Here is a 15,059-nt window from a genome sequence, read left to right on the forward strand (position 1 = left end):
ACCGCACAAAAGCCGGCATCAGCCAACACCCAAGCGCCTGCGTTGGTGGTATAGTGGTGAGCATAGCTGCCTTCCAAGCAGTTGACCTGGGTTCGATTCCCAGCCAACGCATTGCTTTTGGCTCAAGCTGACCTTAAAGCGGTCGTCCGCGAGCCCTTGCTGGAGCAAAAAAAAAAAAAAGTTTGTGTGGGTCCTTGGGTTTCAGCAAAGGTCGAGGTCTCCCCGTCGGGGAATCGAACCCCGGTCTTCCGCGTGACAGGCGGAGATACTGTCCACTATACTAACGAGGAGCTGCGGTGGCAGGGCGTCGCCCCGATCGGCGCAGCTGCTGGTCCAAACGGTTTAAATGCCACCAAAACTCAGCCAAAACACCTTTTACACACCAGCTGCAAAGGTTTTATTGAAAGTGCAATGTATTAAATGCCATTAACAAATCATCAACATCATTAAATCTGAAGTCTCTGATTAAACGGTGTCATTAAACCGTAGAGCTTGATTTTAACGGAGCGCTTGGTAGGTCGCTACTAATGTGTTACGAGCCTTCTTGCTGACCGCACAAAAGCCGGCATCAGCCGGCACCCGAGCGCCTGTGTTGGTGGTAAGGTGGTGAGCATAGCTGCCTTCCAAGCAGTTGACCCGGGTTCAATTCCGTAGGTCCCATATGGTCTAGCGGTCAGGATTCCTGGTTTTCACCCAGGCGGCCCGGGTTCGACTCCCGGTATGGGAAGCTCGGCTTGTCTTTGCTTCCCTTGTCGAACAGCCAGCGCGGCAGAAACGTTTTTAGTCAGCAGTGGAGCTGCAGCAACCTGATAGGTTGTGGTTCCTTTCCCCAGCTGCGTGCCTTCGATAGCTCAGCTGGTAGAGCGGAGGACTGTAGGTGGAGAGTTGGCAATCCTTAGGTCGCTGGTTCGACTCCGGCTCGAAGGAGGTCTTTTTCACACGCAAACATTTTCTTGGCCGTGCATAAGTTTCAGAAGCGTAAAAGTGCATTCCCTGACCGGGAATCGAACCCGGGCCGCGGCGGTGAGAGCGCCGAATCCTAACCACTAGACCACCAGGGAAGGGCTGTTTGTCCCGCCCCCTCAAGCCTGGCTGTGGGCCCCTACCTGAGTTCGCTGCAACCGCTCAAGCAAGAGCACTGAGGCTTGTAATTCCCTCCTGGAGAGGAGAGAGCGTCTGACCCTGAATCACACTTCTTCCGCCGTGAAACTGTCCCGTGCTCTGTAAGACTTTCCTAACAACACCACAACCTGCCATAAAAACAAATCAGCTTGCGAAACATAACAAGGAGAGGCCCGCCGAGATTCAGGGAAACTACTTGAAATGACACAGATTTTCTCAGAATCTCATGCTGTCTGCCCTAGAGAGGAGCCGAAGAGCCTTTTGAATAAAGGAAAGCGCTCTTTCGTCTAAAGGCTCTCGTGTGCCAAAGGGAACCACCCTGCCCCGTGGGAGGCTCGAACTCACGACCTTCAGATTATGAGACTGACGCGCTGCCTGACGAGGCATGCGCTTTGGCTGTGCTTTGGCTGTGCTTCGGCTGTGCTCAGCGGTGCTTAGCACTAGCTTCCAGATCATCTGCCATTCGGTGGAGCTCCAAAAATACTGCTCACCCTCAGCCGTCTTGTCAGGATGGCCGAGCGGTCTAAGGCGCTGCGTTCAAGCTGGGGAACAATAGTCCAACGAAGAAGGGAAGAGAAAGAAAAAATGAAATAATAAAACTGCCATGGGCTGACAAAGAAGCAAAAGCAGCAGATCGAGCCAGCCAGGAGTCGAACCTAGAATCTTCTGATCCGTAGTCAGACGCGTTATCCATTGCGCCACTGGCCCACCGGCCACAGTAGGCCTCTCGTGGTCGTGTAATGCGTGGCAGTGCTTTTGTTAAGGTTTAATATCAACTTGCCAAAGGGTTAAAGACTCTAGCTTGAGCCCACAGACAAAGGTTAGCCCCGAAGCCCCGCCGAAGCGCATGCCTCGTTGTTCCTGATCCAGATGATCAGGAACAGGTGCAGGCAATGAGTGCTGATGGGGAGATGACGAGGAAGTGAGTGCAGGTGAGGAAACAGGAGGATCATGGGTAATGGAGTCCGGGAACAGAGGGAACCGTGACATTTACTGTTTTTGCTGTATTTTGATCAAATAAATGAAGCCTTGGTGAGCAGGTGAGCTTTTAAAAACATTTAAAAATCTTACAGTTCAAAAACTTTTGACTGGTAGTGTATATAAATATATAATAGTTTATTGTTGTTTAATATTTATTATATATTCCCATATGTATTATAGTGAATGTATACATATCCTTATACATACTCACATATACACATTTTAGTATTTTACTTAATATTGTTTCCTCCAGACAGAAACTTTTCTATAATAATAATAATAATAATAATAATATTAATAATATAAGATAAAAAGTGCACAGTATAATACTTTAACCATTAAATATGGCTGGAAGTTAAAGAAAAGAAGAGAGCCAACCAAGAGAGCAAAATGATTGTATCACACAGAAACAAGTGTGTTATTTTCTCATATTCAGTAACCACTGCCCCTTAGTAATTGTTTCTTTATTTGGGCAAAAATCATAGAGTACTCTACCAATTAGCTCAATTCACCTGTTTTACATAAGGGAGATAACAAGAATGGTTCGAAAACCACTAGCTTAGGCCAAAATCTGCTACTACCTATTGTTGGCTACCTACCTGGCAAAAATGGCCTTCCATGTCTCCTAGCTGAGACAGCGTTTAGATGTACTGTAACTGGAGGTTGACAAAACATTTGAGACCACGAGTATTGAGAGTTTAGATCCAAAATGAAATGATCTGAGATATTCCCTTATCCCTGAACAGAAGCCTGCACACGTTTCAGGTTAGAGTGCAGCTGAAAGCATCGTAAAAGGTTTTGCTCGTGAACCTTCACCTTAACCGTCTTGTAGTCTCTTTCCTCGTCAGGTCAGAAACTCAGGACGTGGGGCGTCTGTTAATGTCTCCTTCCCCGTCGAGCTGGAAACGCAGAACAAGGGTGCGTCTACCCGGGGGACATATTTATCCCTTTCTAATGAGGAGGAGATTGAAATGTGGCGCCTTGCCGATCCTGGAGTGTGATTGGCCACTGTTATCTGAAGCAACCCCGGTGTTGCCCACCCTAGTGTGGAACTCATTTGCATAGCATAAAGTACAGTGTTAAAATAGTGTCTTTAACATTTTACCCATGCATTATTTCTTTACCAAACCTCTTTCGAATTATTAAAGGCATCGTAGGGAACAGATAGACACCAAACACAATATGAAATGGTTAAATCATCGTCCATGCATTTGTTTATCTGTTAACAGGACTGTCCCATGACCTGTTGTTTTAACAGTCAGTAACCATTAACATAAACTGTGCTTTGCATGAAGATGGAGTGGATGTGATGCAGTTTCGATCAAATTAAGGCCTCCAAACATAGGTATGAATGGATTTAGATAGATCTCTGTGGCCTCTCTTTATTTCAGTCACTGCTGCTCCATCCAGGGGGTCCTGAAGGAATTTTTATGGCAGTCCTTGCCTAAATCTTAGGAATGAGTTTGGTGGTTAGAGTCAATGTGTCGTCCAATGAGAAGTCCTCTCCTTGGTGTTGGTGGGTGCAGAAGGTTCCCCTTCCTGCTCTGGAAGAGGTGTCTGGTAGTTGTCCCAACATCTTATCTGACGTTGCTGAACATTTGTTGATGTTCATTCACCAATGATCCAATCACAGTGTGGCACATCTTCTTACACACCAGCAGTTAGAGAGGGGCCCTGTCGTAAACTGGTCCCTGGAATGCCATCTTAACTGTTGTTCACAACAACTGTCCACTATACTAACGAGGAGCTGCAGAGGCCGGCCGTCGCTCCCGTTCAAAAAACTGCACGAGGACCAGCAAGCGACCAGCTGATGAAAAGCGTGCTGGCAGGAGTTTGCGTCCTAGATTACCCTCGGCGAGCAGAGCGGTGTAGTAGAGGGAGCACGCAGGCCCAAGGGGGCGGAGGTACAGCTCGAGTTTCTCTTCATTATCGCATAAATCTTTCGCCTTTTACTAAAGATTTCCGTGGAGGGGAACGTTTGCGAGTGTTCTGTATTTTTGGGGGCTCTGCTTACGGCAGAGCCGCACAAGAGCGTTAAAAGCAGAGTGAGCACGTTTGCGCTTGTCCCCCGTGGTCGGGCCGTCTGCCAACGCGGAGCGGAAGGAGATTGTCCGTATTTGCCGCCTTTGCCGGAGCGGCAGTTTGACCCAGTGGCTTCGCAGAACGGTTCGCCGTTTCAAGACTCTGGTGACGCCTGCTGTTCAGAATGGTGCAAATGCAACAAAGTCTCAGCCAAATTGTGCATACAAACTCCTTTTACAAACCAGCTGCACATGTTTTTTGTTGGAAGTGTCATCTGTTAAATGCACTTGTCAAATCATATCATAATATTAAACATGAAGTGGCTGAATAAAATGTGTTATTATGTGGTAGAGCTTGGGCAGGTCAGGTCAAAAAAAAAAGGTCACGTGTTCTTTTCTGCGCCGGGTCCAAACAAAGAGCGTTTCATTTCCTTCGCTGACCGCACAAAAGCCGGCATCAGCCAACACCCAAGCGCCTGCGTTGGTGGTATAGTGGTGAGCATAGCTGCCTTCCAAGCAGTTGACCTGGGTTCGATTCCCAGCCAACGCATTGCTTTTGGCTCAAGCTGACCTTAAAGCGGTCGTCCGCGAGCCCTTGCTGGAGCAAAAAAAAAAAAAAGTTTGTGTGGGTCCTTGGGTTTCAGCAAAGGTCGAGGTCTCCCCGTCGGGGAATCGAACCCCGGTCTTCCGCGTGACAGGCGGAGATACTGTCCACTATACTAACGAGGAGCTGCGGTGGCAGGGCGTCGCCCCGATCGGCGCAGCTGCTGGTCCAAACGGTTTAAATGCCACCAAAACTCAGCCAAAACACCTTTTACACACCAGCTGCAAAGGTTTTATTGAAAGTGCAATGTATTAAATGCCATTAACAAATCATCAACATCATTAAATCTGAAGTCTCTGATTAAACGGTGTCATTAAACCGTAGAGCTTGATTTTAACGGAGCGCTTGGTAGGTCGCTACTAATGTGTTACGAGCCTTCTTGCTGACCGCACAAAAGCCGGCATCAGCCGGCACCCGAGCGCCTGTGTTGGTGGTAAGGTGGTGAGCATAGCTGCCTTCCAAGCAGTTGACCCGGGTTCAATTCCGTAGGTCCCATATGGTCTAGCGGTCAGGATTCCTGGTTTTCACCCAGGCGGCCCGGGTTCGACTCCCGGTATGGGAAGCTCGGCTTGTCTTTGCTTCCCTTGTCGAACAGCCAGCGCGGCAGAAACGTTTTTAGTCAGCAGTGGAGCTGCAGCAACCTGATAGGTTGTGGTTCCTTTCCCCAGCTGCGTGCCTTCGATAGCTCAGCTGGTAGAGCGGAGGACTGTAGGTGGAGAGTTGGCAATCCTTAGGTCGCTGGTTCGACTCCGGCTCGAAGGAGGTCTTTTTCACACGCAAACATTTTCTTGGCCGTGCATAAGTTTCAGAAGCGTAAAAGTGCATTCCCTGACCGGGAATCGAACCCGGGCCGCGGCGGTGAGAGCGCCGAATCCTAACCACTAGACCACCAGGGAAGGGCTGTTTGTCCCGCCCCCTCAAGCCTGGCTGTGGGCCCCTACCTGAGTTCGCTGCAACCGCTCAAGCAAGAGCACTGAGGCTTGTAATTCCCTCCTGGAGAGGAGAGAGCGTCTGACCCTGAATCACACTTCTTCCGCCGTGAAACTGTCCCGTGCTCTGTAAGACTTTCCTAACAACACCACAACCTGCCATAAAAACAAATCAGCTTGCGAAACATAACAAGGAGAGGCCCGCCGAGATTCAGGGAAACTACTTGAAATGACACAGATTTTCTCAGAATCTCATGCTGTCTGCCCTAGAGAGGAGCCGAAGAGCCTTTTGAATAAAGGAAAGCGCTCTTTCGTCTAAAGGCTCTCGTGTGCCAAAGGGAACCACCCTGCCCCGTGGGAGGCTCGAACTCACGACCTTCAGATTATGAGACTGACGCGCTGCCTGACGAGGCATGCGCTTTGGCTGTGCTTTGGCTGTGCTTCGGCTGTGCTCAGCGGTGCTTAGCACTAGCTTCCAGATCATCTGCCATTCGGTGGAGCTCCAAAAATACTGCTCACCCTCAGCCGTCTTGTCAGGATGGCCGAGCGGTCTAAGGCGCTGCGTTCAAGCTGGGGAACAATAGTCCAACGAAGAAGGGAAGAGAAAGAAAAAATGAAATAATAAAACTGCCATGGGCTGACAAAGAAGCAAAAGCAGCAGATCGAGCCAGCCAGGAGTCGAACCTAGAATCTTCTGATCCGTAGTCAGACGCGTTATCCATTGCGCCACTGGCCCACCGGCCACAGTAGGCCTCTCGTGGTCGTGTAATGCGTGGCAGTGCTTTTGTTAAGGTTTAATATCAACTTGCCAAAGGGTTAAAGACTCTAGCTTGAGCCCACAGACAAAGGTTAGCCCCGAAGCCCCGCCGAAGCGCATGCCTCGTTGTTCCTGATCCAGATGATCAGGAACAGGTGCAGGCAATGAGTGCTGATGGGGAGATGACGAGGAAGTGAGTGCAGGTGAGGAAACAGGAGGATCATGGGTAATGGAGTCCGGGAACAGAGGGAACCGTGACATTTACTGTTTTTGCTGTATTTTGATCAAATAAATGAAGCCTTGGTGAGCAGGTGAGCTTTTAAAAACATTTAAAAATCTTACAGTTCAAAAACTTTTGACTGGTAGTGTATATAAATATATAATAGTTTATTGTTGTTTAATATTTATTATATATTCCCATATGTATTATAGTGAATGTATACATATCCTTATACATACTCACATATACACATTTTAGTATTTTACTTAATATTGTTTCCTCCAGACAGAAACTTTTCTATATTAATAATAATAATAATAATAATATTAATAATATAAGATAAAAAGTGCACAGTATAATACTTTAACCATTAAATATGGCTGGAAGTTAAAGAAAAGAAGAGAGCCAACCAAGAGAGCAAAATGATTGTATCACACAGAAACAAGTGTGTTATTTTCTCATATTCAGTAACCACTGCCCCTTAGTAATTGTTTCTTTATTTGGGCAAAAATCATAGAGTACTCTACCAATTAGCTCAATTCACCTGTTTTACATAAGGGAGATAACAAGAATGGTTCGAAAACCACTAGCTTAGGCCAAAATCTGCTACTACCTATTGTTGGCTACCTACCTGGCAAAAATGGCCTTCCATGTCTCCTAGCTGAGACAGCGTTTAGATGTACTGTAACTGGAGGTTGACAAAACATTTGAGACCACGAGTATTGAGAGTTTAGATCCAAAATGAAATGATCTGAGATATTCCCTTATCCCTGAACAGAAGCCTGCACACGTTTCAGGTTAGAGTGCAGCTGAAAGCATTGTAAAAGGTTTTGCTCGTGAACCTTCACCTTAACCGTCTTGTAGTCTCTTTCCTCGTCAGGTCAGAAACTCAGGACGTGGGGCGTCTGTTAATGTCTCCTTCCCCGTCGAGCTGGAAACGCAGAACAAGGGTGCGTCTACCCGGGGGACATATTTATCCCTTTCTAATGAGGAGGAGATTGAAATGTGGCGCCTTGCCGATCCTGGAGTGTGATTGGCCACTGTTATCTGAAGCAACCCCGGTGTTGCCCACCCTAGTGTGGAACTCATTTGCATAGCATAAAGTACAGTGTTAAAATAGTGTCTTTAACATTTTACCCATGCATTATTTCTTTACCAAACCTCTTTCGAATTATTAAAGGCATCGTAGGGAACAGATAGACACCAAACACAATATGAAATGGTTAAATCATCGTCCATGCATTTGTTTATCTGTTAACAGGACTGTCCCATGACCTGTTGTTTTAACAGTCAGTAACCATTAACATAAACTGTGCTTTGCATGAAGATGGAGTGGATGTGATGCAGTTTCGATCAAATTAAGGCCTCCAAACATAGGTATGAATGGATTTAGATAGATCTCTGTGGCCTCTCTTTATTTCAGTCACTGCTGCTCCATCCAGGGGGTCCTGAAGGAATTTTTATGGCAGTCCTTGCCTAAATCTTAGGAATGAGTTTGGTGGTTAGAGTCAATGTGTCGTCCAATGAGAAGTCCTCTCCTTGGTGTTGGTGGGTGCAGAAGGTTCCCCTTCCTGCTCTGGAAGAGGTGTCTGGTAGTTGTCCCAACATCTTATCTGACGTTGCTGAACATTTGTTGATGTTCATTCACCAATGATCCAATCACAGTGTGGCACATCTTCTTACACACCAGCAGTTAGAGAGGGGCCCTGTCGTAAACTGGTCCCTGGAATGCCATCTTAACTGTTGTTCACAACAACTGTCCACTATACTAACGAGGAGCTGCAGAGGCCGGCCGTCGCTCCCGTTCAAAAAACTGCACGAGGACCAGCAAGCGACCAGCTGATGAAAAGCGTGCTGGCAGGAGTTTGCGTCCTAGATTACCCTCGGCGAGCAGAGCGGTGTAGTAGAGGGAGCACGCAGGCCCAAGGGGGCGGAGGTACAGCTCGAGTTTCTCTTCATTATCGCATAAATCTTTCGCCTTTTACTAAAGATTTCCGTGGAGGGGAACGTTTGCGAGTGTTCTGTATTTTTGGGGGCTCTGCTTACGGCAGAGCCGCACAAGAGCGTTAAAAGCAGAGTGAGCACGTTTGCGCTTGTCCCCCGTGGTCGGGCCGTCTGCCAACGCGGAGCGGAAGGAGATTGTCCGTATTTGCCGCCTTTGCCGGAGCGGCAGTTTGACCCAGTGGCTTCGCAGAACGGTTCGCCGTTTCAAGACTCTGGTGACGCCTGCTGTTCAGAATGGTGCAAATGCAACAAAGTCTCAGCCAAATTGTGCATACAAACTCCTTTTACAAACCAGCTGCACATGTTTTTTGTTGGAAGTGTCATCTGTTAAATGCACTTGTCAAATCATATCATAATATTAAACATGAAGTGGCTGAATAAAATGTGTTATTATGTGGTAGAGCTTGGGCAGGTCAGGTCAAAAAAAAAAGGTCACGTGTTCTTTTCTGCGCCGGGTCCAAACAAAGAGCGTTTCATTTCCTTCGCTGACCGCACAAAAGCCGGCATCAGCCAACACCCAAGCGCCTGCGTTGGTGGTATAGTGGTGAGCATAGCTGCCTTCCAAGCAGTTGACCTGGGTTCGATTCCCAGCCAACGCATTGCTTTTGGCTCAAGCTGACCTTAAAGCGGTCGTCCGCGAGCCCTTGCTGGAGCAAAAAAAAAAAAAAGTTTGTGTGGGTCCTTGGGTTTCAGCAAAGGTCGAGGTCTCCCCGTCGGGGAATCGAACCCCGGTCTTCCGCGTGACAGGCGGAGATACTGTCCACTATACTAACGAGGAGCTGCGGTGGCAGGGCGTCGCCCCGATCGGCGCAGCTGCTGGTCCAAACGGTTTAAATGCCACCAAAACTCAGCCAAAACACCTTTTACACACCAGCTGCAAAGGTTTTATTGAAAGTGCAATGTATTAAATGCCATTAACAAATCATCAACATCATTAAATCTGAAGTCTCTGATTAAACGGTGTCATTAAACCGTAGAGCTTGATTTTAACGGAGCGCTTGGTAGGTCGCTACTAATGTGTTACGAGCCTTCTTGCTGACCGCACAAAAGCCGGCATCAGCCGGCACCCGAGCGCCTGTGTTGGTGGTAAGGTGGTGAGCATAGCTGCCTTCCAAGCAGTTGACCCGGGTTCAATTCCGTAGGTCCCATATGGTCTAGCGGTCAGGATTCCTGGTTTTCACCCAGGCGGCCCGGGTTCGACTCCCGGTATGGGAAGCTCGGCTTGTCTTTGCTTCCCTTGTCGAACAGCCAGCGCGGCAGAAACGTTTTTAGTCAGCAGTGGAGCTGCAGCAACCTGATAGGTTGTGGTTCCTTTCCCCAGCTGCGTGCCTTCGATAGCTCAGCTGGTAGAGCGGAGGACTGTAGGTGGAGAGTTGGCAATCCTTAGGTCGCTGGTTCGACTCCGGCTCGAAGGAGGTCTTTTTCACACGCAAACATTTTCTTGGCCGTGCATAAGTTTCAGAAGCGTAAAAGTGCATTCCCTGACCGGGAATCGAACCCGGGCCGCGGCGGTGAGAGCGCCGAATCCTAACCACTAGACCACCAGGGAAGGGCTGTTTGTCCCGCCCCCTCAAGCCTGGCTGTGGGCCCCTACCTGAGTTCGCTGCAACCGCTCAAGCAAGAGCACTGAGGCTTGTAATTCCCTCCTGGAGAGGAGAGAGCGTCTGACCCTGAATCACACTTCTTCCGCCGTGAAACTGTCCCGTGCTCTGTAAGACTTTCCTAACAACACCACAACCTGCCATAAAAACAAATCAGCTTGCGAAACATAACAAGGAGAGGCCCGCCGAGATTCAGGGAAACTACTTGAAATGACACAGATTTTCTCAGAATCTCATGCTGTCTGCCCTAGAGAGGAGCCGAAGAGCCTTTTGAATAAAGGAAAGCGCTCTTTCGTCTAAAGGCTCTCGTGTGCCAAAGGGAACCACCCTGCCCCGTGGGAGGCTCGAACTCACGACCTTCAGATTATGAGACTGACGCGCTGCCTGACGAGGCATGCGCTTTGGCTGTGCTTTGGCTGTGCTTCGGCTGTGCTCAGCGGTGCTTAGCACTAGCTTCCAGATCATCTGCCATTCGGTGGAGCTCCAAAAATACTGCTCACCCTCAGCCGTCTTGTCAGGATGGCCGAGCGGTCTAAGGCGCTGCGTTCAAGCTGGGGAACAATAGTCCAACGAAGAAGGGAAGAGAAAGAAAAAATGAAATAATAAAACTGCCATGGGCTGACAAAGAAGCAAAAGCAGCAGATCGAGCCAGCCAGGAGTCGAACCTAGAATCTTCTGATCCGTAGTCAGACGCGTTATCCATTGCGCCACTGGCCCACCGGCCACAGTAGGCCTCTCGTGGTCGTGTAATGCGTGGCAGTGCTTTTGTTAAGGTTTAATATCAACTTGCCAAAGGGTTAAAGACTCTAGCTTGAGCCCACAGACAAAGGTTAGCCCCGAAGCCCCGCCGAAGCGCATGCCTCGTTGTTCCTGATCCAGATGATCAGGAACAGGTGCAGGCAATGAGTGCTGATGGGGAGATGACGAGGAAGTGAGTGCAGGTGAGGAAACAGGAGGATCATGGGTAATGGAGTCCGGGAACAGAGGGAACCGTGACATTTACTGTTTTTGCTGTATTTTGATCAAATAAATGAAGCCTTGGTGAGCAGGTGAGCTTTTAAAAACATTTAAAAATCTTACAGTTCAAAAACTTTTGACTGGTAGTGTATATAAATATATAATAGTTTATTGTTGTTTAATATTTATTATATATTCCCATATGTATTATAGTGAATGTATACATATCCTTATACATACTCACATATACACATTTTAGTATTTTACTTAATATTGTTTCCTCCAGACAGAAACTTTTCTATATTAATAATAATAATAATAATAATATTAATAATATAAGATAAAAAGTGCACAGTATAATACTTTAACCATTAAATATGGCTGGAAGTTAAAGAAAAGAAGAGAGCCAACCAAGAGAGCAAAATGATTGTATCACACAGAAACAAGTGTGTTATTTTCTCATATTCAGTAACCACTGCCCCTTAGTAATTGTTTCTTTATTTGGGCAAAAATCATAGAGTACTCTACCAATTAGCTCAATTCACCTGTTTTACATAAGGGAGATAACAAGAATGGTTCGAAAACCACTAGCTTAGGCCAAAATCTGCTACTACCTATTGTTGGCTACCTACCTGGCAAAAATGGCCTTCCATGTCTCCTAGCTGAGACAGCGTTTAGATGTACTGTAACTGGAGGTTGACAAAACATTTGAGACCACGAGTATTGAGAGTTTAGATCCAAAATGAAATGATCTGAGATATTCCCTTATCCCTGAACAGAAGCCTGCACACGTTTCAGGTTAGAGTGCAGCTGAAAGCATCGTAAAAGGTTTTGCTCGTGAACCTTCACCTTAACCGTCTTGTAGTCTCTTTCCTCGTCAGGTCAGAAACTCAGGACGTGGGGCGTCTGTTAATGTCTCCTTCCCCGTCGAGCTGGAAACGCAGAACAAGGGTGCGTCTACCCGGGGGACATATTTATCCCTTTCTAATGAGGAGGAGATTGAAATGTGGCGCCTTGCCGATCCTGGAGTGTGATTGGCCACTGTTATCTGAAGCAACCCCGGTGTTGCCCACCCTAGTGTGGAACTCATTTGCATAGCATAAAGTACAGTGTTAAAATAGTGTCTTTAACATTTTACCCATGCATTATTTCTTTACCAAACCTCTTTCGAATTATTAAAGGCATCGTAGGGAACAGATAGACACCAAACACAATATGAAATGGTTAAATCATCGTCCATGCATTTGTTTATCTGTTAACAGGACTGTCCCATGACCTGTTGTTTTAACAGTCAGTAACCATTAACATAAACTGTGCTTTGCATGAAGATGGAGTGGATGTGATGCAGTTTCGATCAAATTAAGGCCTCCAAACATAGGTATGAATGGATTTAGATAGATCTCTGTGGCCTCTCTTTATTTCAGTCACTGCTGCTCCATCCAGGGGGTCCTGAAGGAATTTTTATGGCAGTCCTTGCCTAAATCTTAGGAATGAGTTTGGTGGTTAGAGTCAATGTGTCGTCCAATGAGAAGTCCTCTCCTTGGTGTTGGTGGGTGCAGAAGGTTCCCCTTCCTGCTCTGGAAGAGGTGTCTGGTAGTTGTCCCAACATCTTATCTGACGTTGCTGAACATTTGTTGATGTTCATTCACCAATGATCCAATCACAGTGTGGCACATCTTCTTACACACCAGCAGTTAGAGAGGGGCCCTGTCGTAAACTGGTCCCTGGAATGCCATCTTAACTGTTGTTCACAACAACTGTCCACTATACTAACGAGGAGCTGCAGAGGCCGGCCGTCGCTCCCGTTCAAAAAACTGCACGAGGACCAGCAAGCGACCAGCTGATGAAAAGCGTGCTGGCAGGAGTTTGCGTCCTAGATTACCCTCGGCGAGCAGAGCGGTGTAGTAGAGGGAGCACGCAGGCCCAAGGGGGCGGAGGTACAGCTCGAGTTTCTCTTCATTATCGCATAAATCTTTCGCCTTTTACTAAAGATTTCCGTGGAGGGGAACGTTTGCGAGTGTTCTGTATTTTTGGGGGCTCTGCTTACGGCAGAGCCGCACAAGAGCGTTAAAAGCAGAGTGAGCACGTTTGCGCTTGTCCCCCGTGGTCGGGCCGTCTGCCAACGCGGAGCGGAAGGAGATTGTCCGTATTTGCCGCCTTTGCCGGAGCGGCAGTTTGACCCAGTGGCTTCGCAGAACGGTTCGCCGTTTCAAGACTCTGGTGACGCCTGCTGTTCAGAATGGTGCAAATGCAACAAAGTCTCAGCCAAATTGTGCATACAAACTCCTTTTACAAACCAGCTGCACATGTTTTTTGTTGGAAGTGTCATCTGTTAAATGCACTTGTCAAATCATATCATAATATTAAACATGAAGTGGCTGAATAAAATGTGTTATTATGTGGTAGAGCTTGGGCAGGTCAGGTCAAAAAAAAAAGGTCACGTGTTCTTTTCTGCGCCGGGTCCAAACAAAGAGCGTTTCATTTCCTTCGCTGACCGCACAAAAGCCGGCATCAGCCAACACCCAAGCGCCTGCGTTGGTGGTATAGTGGTGAGCATAGCTGCCTTCCAAGCAGTTGACCTGGGTTCGATTCCCAGCCAACGCATTGCTTTTGGCTCAAGCTGACCTTAAAGCGGTCGTCCGCGAGCCCTTGCTGGAGCAAAAAAAAAAAAAAGTTTGTGTGGGTCCTTGGGTTTCAGCAAAGGTCGAGGTCTCCCCGTCGGGGAATCGAACCCCGGTCTTCCGCGTGACAGGCGGAGATACTGTCCACTATACTAACGAGGAGCTGCGGTGGCAGGGCGTCGCCCCGATCGGCGCAGCTGCTGGTCCAAACGGTTTAAATGCCACCAAAACTCAGCCAAAACACCTTTTACACACCAGCTGCAAAGGTTTTATTGAAAGTGCAATGTATTAAATGCCATTAACAAATCATCAACATCATTAAATCTGAAGTCTCTGATTAAACGGTGTCATTAAACCGTAGAGCTTGATTTTAACGGAGCGCTTGGTAGGTCGCTACTAATGTGTTACGAGCCTTCTTGCTGACCGCACAAAAGCCGGCATCAGCCGGCACCCGAGCGCCTGTGTTGGTGGTAAGGTGGTGAGCATAGCTGCCTTCCAAGCAGTTGACCCGGGTTCAATTCCGTAGGTCCCATATGGTCTAGCGGTCAGGATTCCTGGTTTTCACCCAGGCGGCCCGGGTTCGACTCCCGGTATGGGAAGCTCGGCTTGTCTTTGCTTCCCTTGTCGAACAGCCAGCGCGGCAGAAACGTTTTTAGTCAGCAGTGGAGCTGCAGCAACCTGATAGGTTGTGGTTCCTTTCCCCAGCTGCGTGCCTTCGATAGCTCAGCTGGTAGAGCGGAGGACTGTAGGTGGAGAGTTGGCAATCCTTAGGTCGCTGGTTCGACTCCGGCTCGAAGGAGGTCTTTTTCACACGCAAACATTTTCTTGGCCGTGCATAAGTTTCAGAAGCGTAAAAGTGCATTCCCTGACCGGGAATCGAACCCGGGCCGCGGCGGTGAGAGCGCCGAATCCTAACCACTAGACCACCAGGGAAGGGCTGTTTGTCCCGCCCCCTCAAGCCTGGCTGTGGGCCCCTACCTGAGTTCGCTGCAACCGCTCAAGCAAGAGCACTGAGGCTTGTAATTCCCTCCTGGAGAGGAGAGAGCGTCTGACCCTGAATCACACTTCTTCCGCCGTGAAACTGTCCCGTGCTCTGTAAGACTTTCCTAACAACACCACAACCTGCCATAAAAACAAATCAGCTTGCGAAACATAACAAGGAGAGGCCCGCCGAGATTCAGGGAAACTACTTGAAATGACACAGATTTTCTCAGAATCTCATGCTGTCTGCCCTAGAGAGGA

At 48.0% G+C, this 15,059-nt stretch overlaps 1 protein-coding gene and 26 non-coding genes across 30 annotated transcripts in view; 15 read left to right on the forward strand and 12 right to left on the reverse strand.

Annotated features, from left to right (window-relative positions):
* LOC127510625 (gastrula zinc finger protein XlCGF7.1-like) overlaps positions 1-15,059 on the reverse strand; it is a 237,907-nt gene that overhangs the window by 169,060 nt on the left and 53,788 nt on the right. The window lies entirely within an intron of this gene.
* Positions 40-111, forward strand: trnag-ucc (transfer RNA glycine (anticodon UCC)). Its single transcript has one exon. It is a non-coding gene; the product is annotated as a tRNA-Gly (tRNA).
* On the reverse strand, positions 219-290 carry trnad-guc (transfer RNA aspartic acid (anticodon GUC)). The gene has a single exon. It is a non-coding gene; the product is annotated as a tRNA-Asp (tRNA).
* trnae-uuc (transfer RNA glutamic acid (anticodon UUC)) lies at positions 656-727 on the forward strand. Its single transcript has one exon. It is a non-coding gene; the product is annotated as a tRNA-Glu (tRNA).
* On the forward strand, positions 841-927 carry trnay-gua (transfer RNA tyrosine (anticodon GUA)). The gene is given in 2 exon segments: positions 841-877; positions 892-927. It is a non-coding gene; the product is annotated as a tRNA-Tyr (tRNA).
* On the reverse strand, positions 990-1,061 carry trnae-cuc (transfer RNA glutamic acid (anticodon CUC)). Its single transcript has one exon. It is a non-coding gene; the product is annotated as a tRNA-Glu (tRNA).
* Positions 1,758-1,830, reverse strand: trnar-acg (transfer RNA arginine (anticodon ACG)). Its single transcript has one exon. It is a non-coding gene; the product is annotated as a tRNA-Arg (tRNA).
* On the forward strand, positions 4,012-4,126 carry LOC127511583 (U5 spliceosomal RNA). Its single transcript, XR_007930087.1, has one exon. It is a non-coding gene; the product is annotated as a U5 spliceosomal RNA (small nuclear RNA).
* trnag-ucc (transfer RNA glycine (anticodon UCC)) lies at positions 4,603-4,674 on the forward strand. Its single transcript has one exon. It is a non-coding gene; the product is annotated as a tRNA-Gly (tRNA).
* Positions 4,782-4,853, reverse strand: trnad-guc (transfer RNA aspartic acid (anticodon GUC)). Its single transcript has one exon. It is a non-coding gene; the product is annotated as a tRNA-Asp (tRNA).
* On the forward strand, positions 5,219-5,290 carry trnae-uuc (transfer RNA glutamic acid (anticodon UUC)). Its single transcript has one exon. It is a non-coding gene; the product is annotated as a tRNA-Glu (tRNA).
* On the forward strand, positions 5,404-5,490 carry trnay-gua (transfer RNA tyrosine (anticodon GUA)). The gene is given in 2 exon segments: positions 5,404-5,440; positions 5,455-5,490. It is a non-coding gene; the product is annotated as a tRNA-Tyr (tRNA).
* trnae-cuc (transfer RNA glutamic acid (anticodon CUC)) lies at positions 5,553-5,624 on the reverse strand. The gene has a single exon. It is a non-coding gene; the product is annotated as a tRNA-Glu (tRNA).
* On the reverse strand, positions 6,321-6,393 carry trnar-acg (transfer RNA arginine (anticodon ACG)). The gene has a single exon. It is a non-coding gene; the product is annotated as a tRNA-Arg (tRNA).
* Positions 8,575-8,689, forward strand: LOC127511584 (U5 spliceosomal RNA). The gene has a single exon (XR_007930088.1). It is a non-coding gene; the product is annotated as a U5 spliceosomal RNA (small nuclear RNA).
* On the forward strand, positions 9,166-9,237 carry trnag-ucc (transfer RNA glycine (anticodon UCC)). Its single transcript has one exon. It is a non-coding gene; the product is annotated as a tRNA-Gly (tRNA).
* On the reverse strand, positions 9,345-9,416 carry trnad-guc (transfer RNA aspartic acid (anticodon GUC)). Its single transcript has one exon. It is a non-coding gene; the product is annotated as a tRNA-Asp (tRNA).
* trnae-uuc (transfer RNA glutamic acid (anticodon UUC)) lies at positions 9,782-9,853 on the forward strand. The gene has a single exon. It is a non-coding gene; the product is annotated as a tRNA-Glu (tRNA).
* Positions 9,967-10,053, forward strand: trnay-gua (transfer RNA tyrosine (anticodon GUA)). Its single transcript is given in 2 exon segments — positions 9,967-10,003; positions 10,018-10,053. It is a non-coding gene; the product is annotated as a tRNA-Tyr (tRNA).
* On the reverse strand, positions 10,116-10,187 carry trnae-cuc (transfer RNA glutamic acid (anticodon CUC)). Its single transcript has one exon. It is a non-coding gene; the product is annotated as a tRNA-Glu (tRNA).
* Positions 10,884-10,956, reverse strand: trnar-acg (transfer RNA arginine (anticodon ACG)). Its single transcript has one exon. It is a non-coding gene; the product is annotated as a tRNA-Arg (tRNA).
* LOC127511585 (U5 spliceosomal RNA) lies at positions 13,138-13,252 on the forward strand. The gene has a single exon (XR_007930089.1). It is a non-coding gene; the product is annotated as a U5 spliceosomal RNA (small nuclear RNA).
* Positions 13,729-13,800, forward strand: trnag-ucc (transfer RNA glycine (anticodon UCC)). Its single transcript has one exon. It is a non-coding gene; the product is annotated as a tRNA-Gly (tRNA).
* trnad-guc (transfer RNA aspartic acid (anticodon GUC)) lies at positions 13,908-13,979 on the reverse strand. The gene has a single exon. It is a non-coding gene; the product is annotated as a tRNA-Asp (tRNA).
* trnae-uuc (transfer RNA glutamic acid (anticodon UUC)) lies at positions 14,345-14,416 on the forward strand. The gene has a single exon. It is a non-coding gene; the product is annotated as a tRNA-Glu (tRNA).
* Positions 14,530-14,616, forward strand: trnay-gua (transfer RNA tyrosine (anticodon GUA)). Its single transcript is given in 2 exon segments — positions 14,530-14,566; positions 14,581-14,616. It is a non-coding gene; the product is annotated as a tRNA-Tyr (tRNA).
* On the reverse strand, positions 14,679-14,750 carry trnae-cuc (transfer RNA glutamic acid (anticodon CUC)). Its single transcript has one exon. It is a non-coding gene; the product is annotated as a tRNA-Glu (tRNA).

This window comes from Ctenopharyngodon idella, chromosome 4 (genome assembly GCF_019924925.1).
Source record: "Ctenopharyngodon idella isolate HZGC_01 chromosome 4, HZGC01, whole genome shotgun sequence".
NCBI lineage: Eukaryota > Metazoa > Chordata > Actinopteri > Cypriniformes > Xenocyprididae > Ctenopharyngodon > Ctenopharyngodon idella.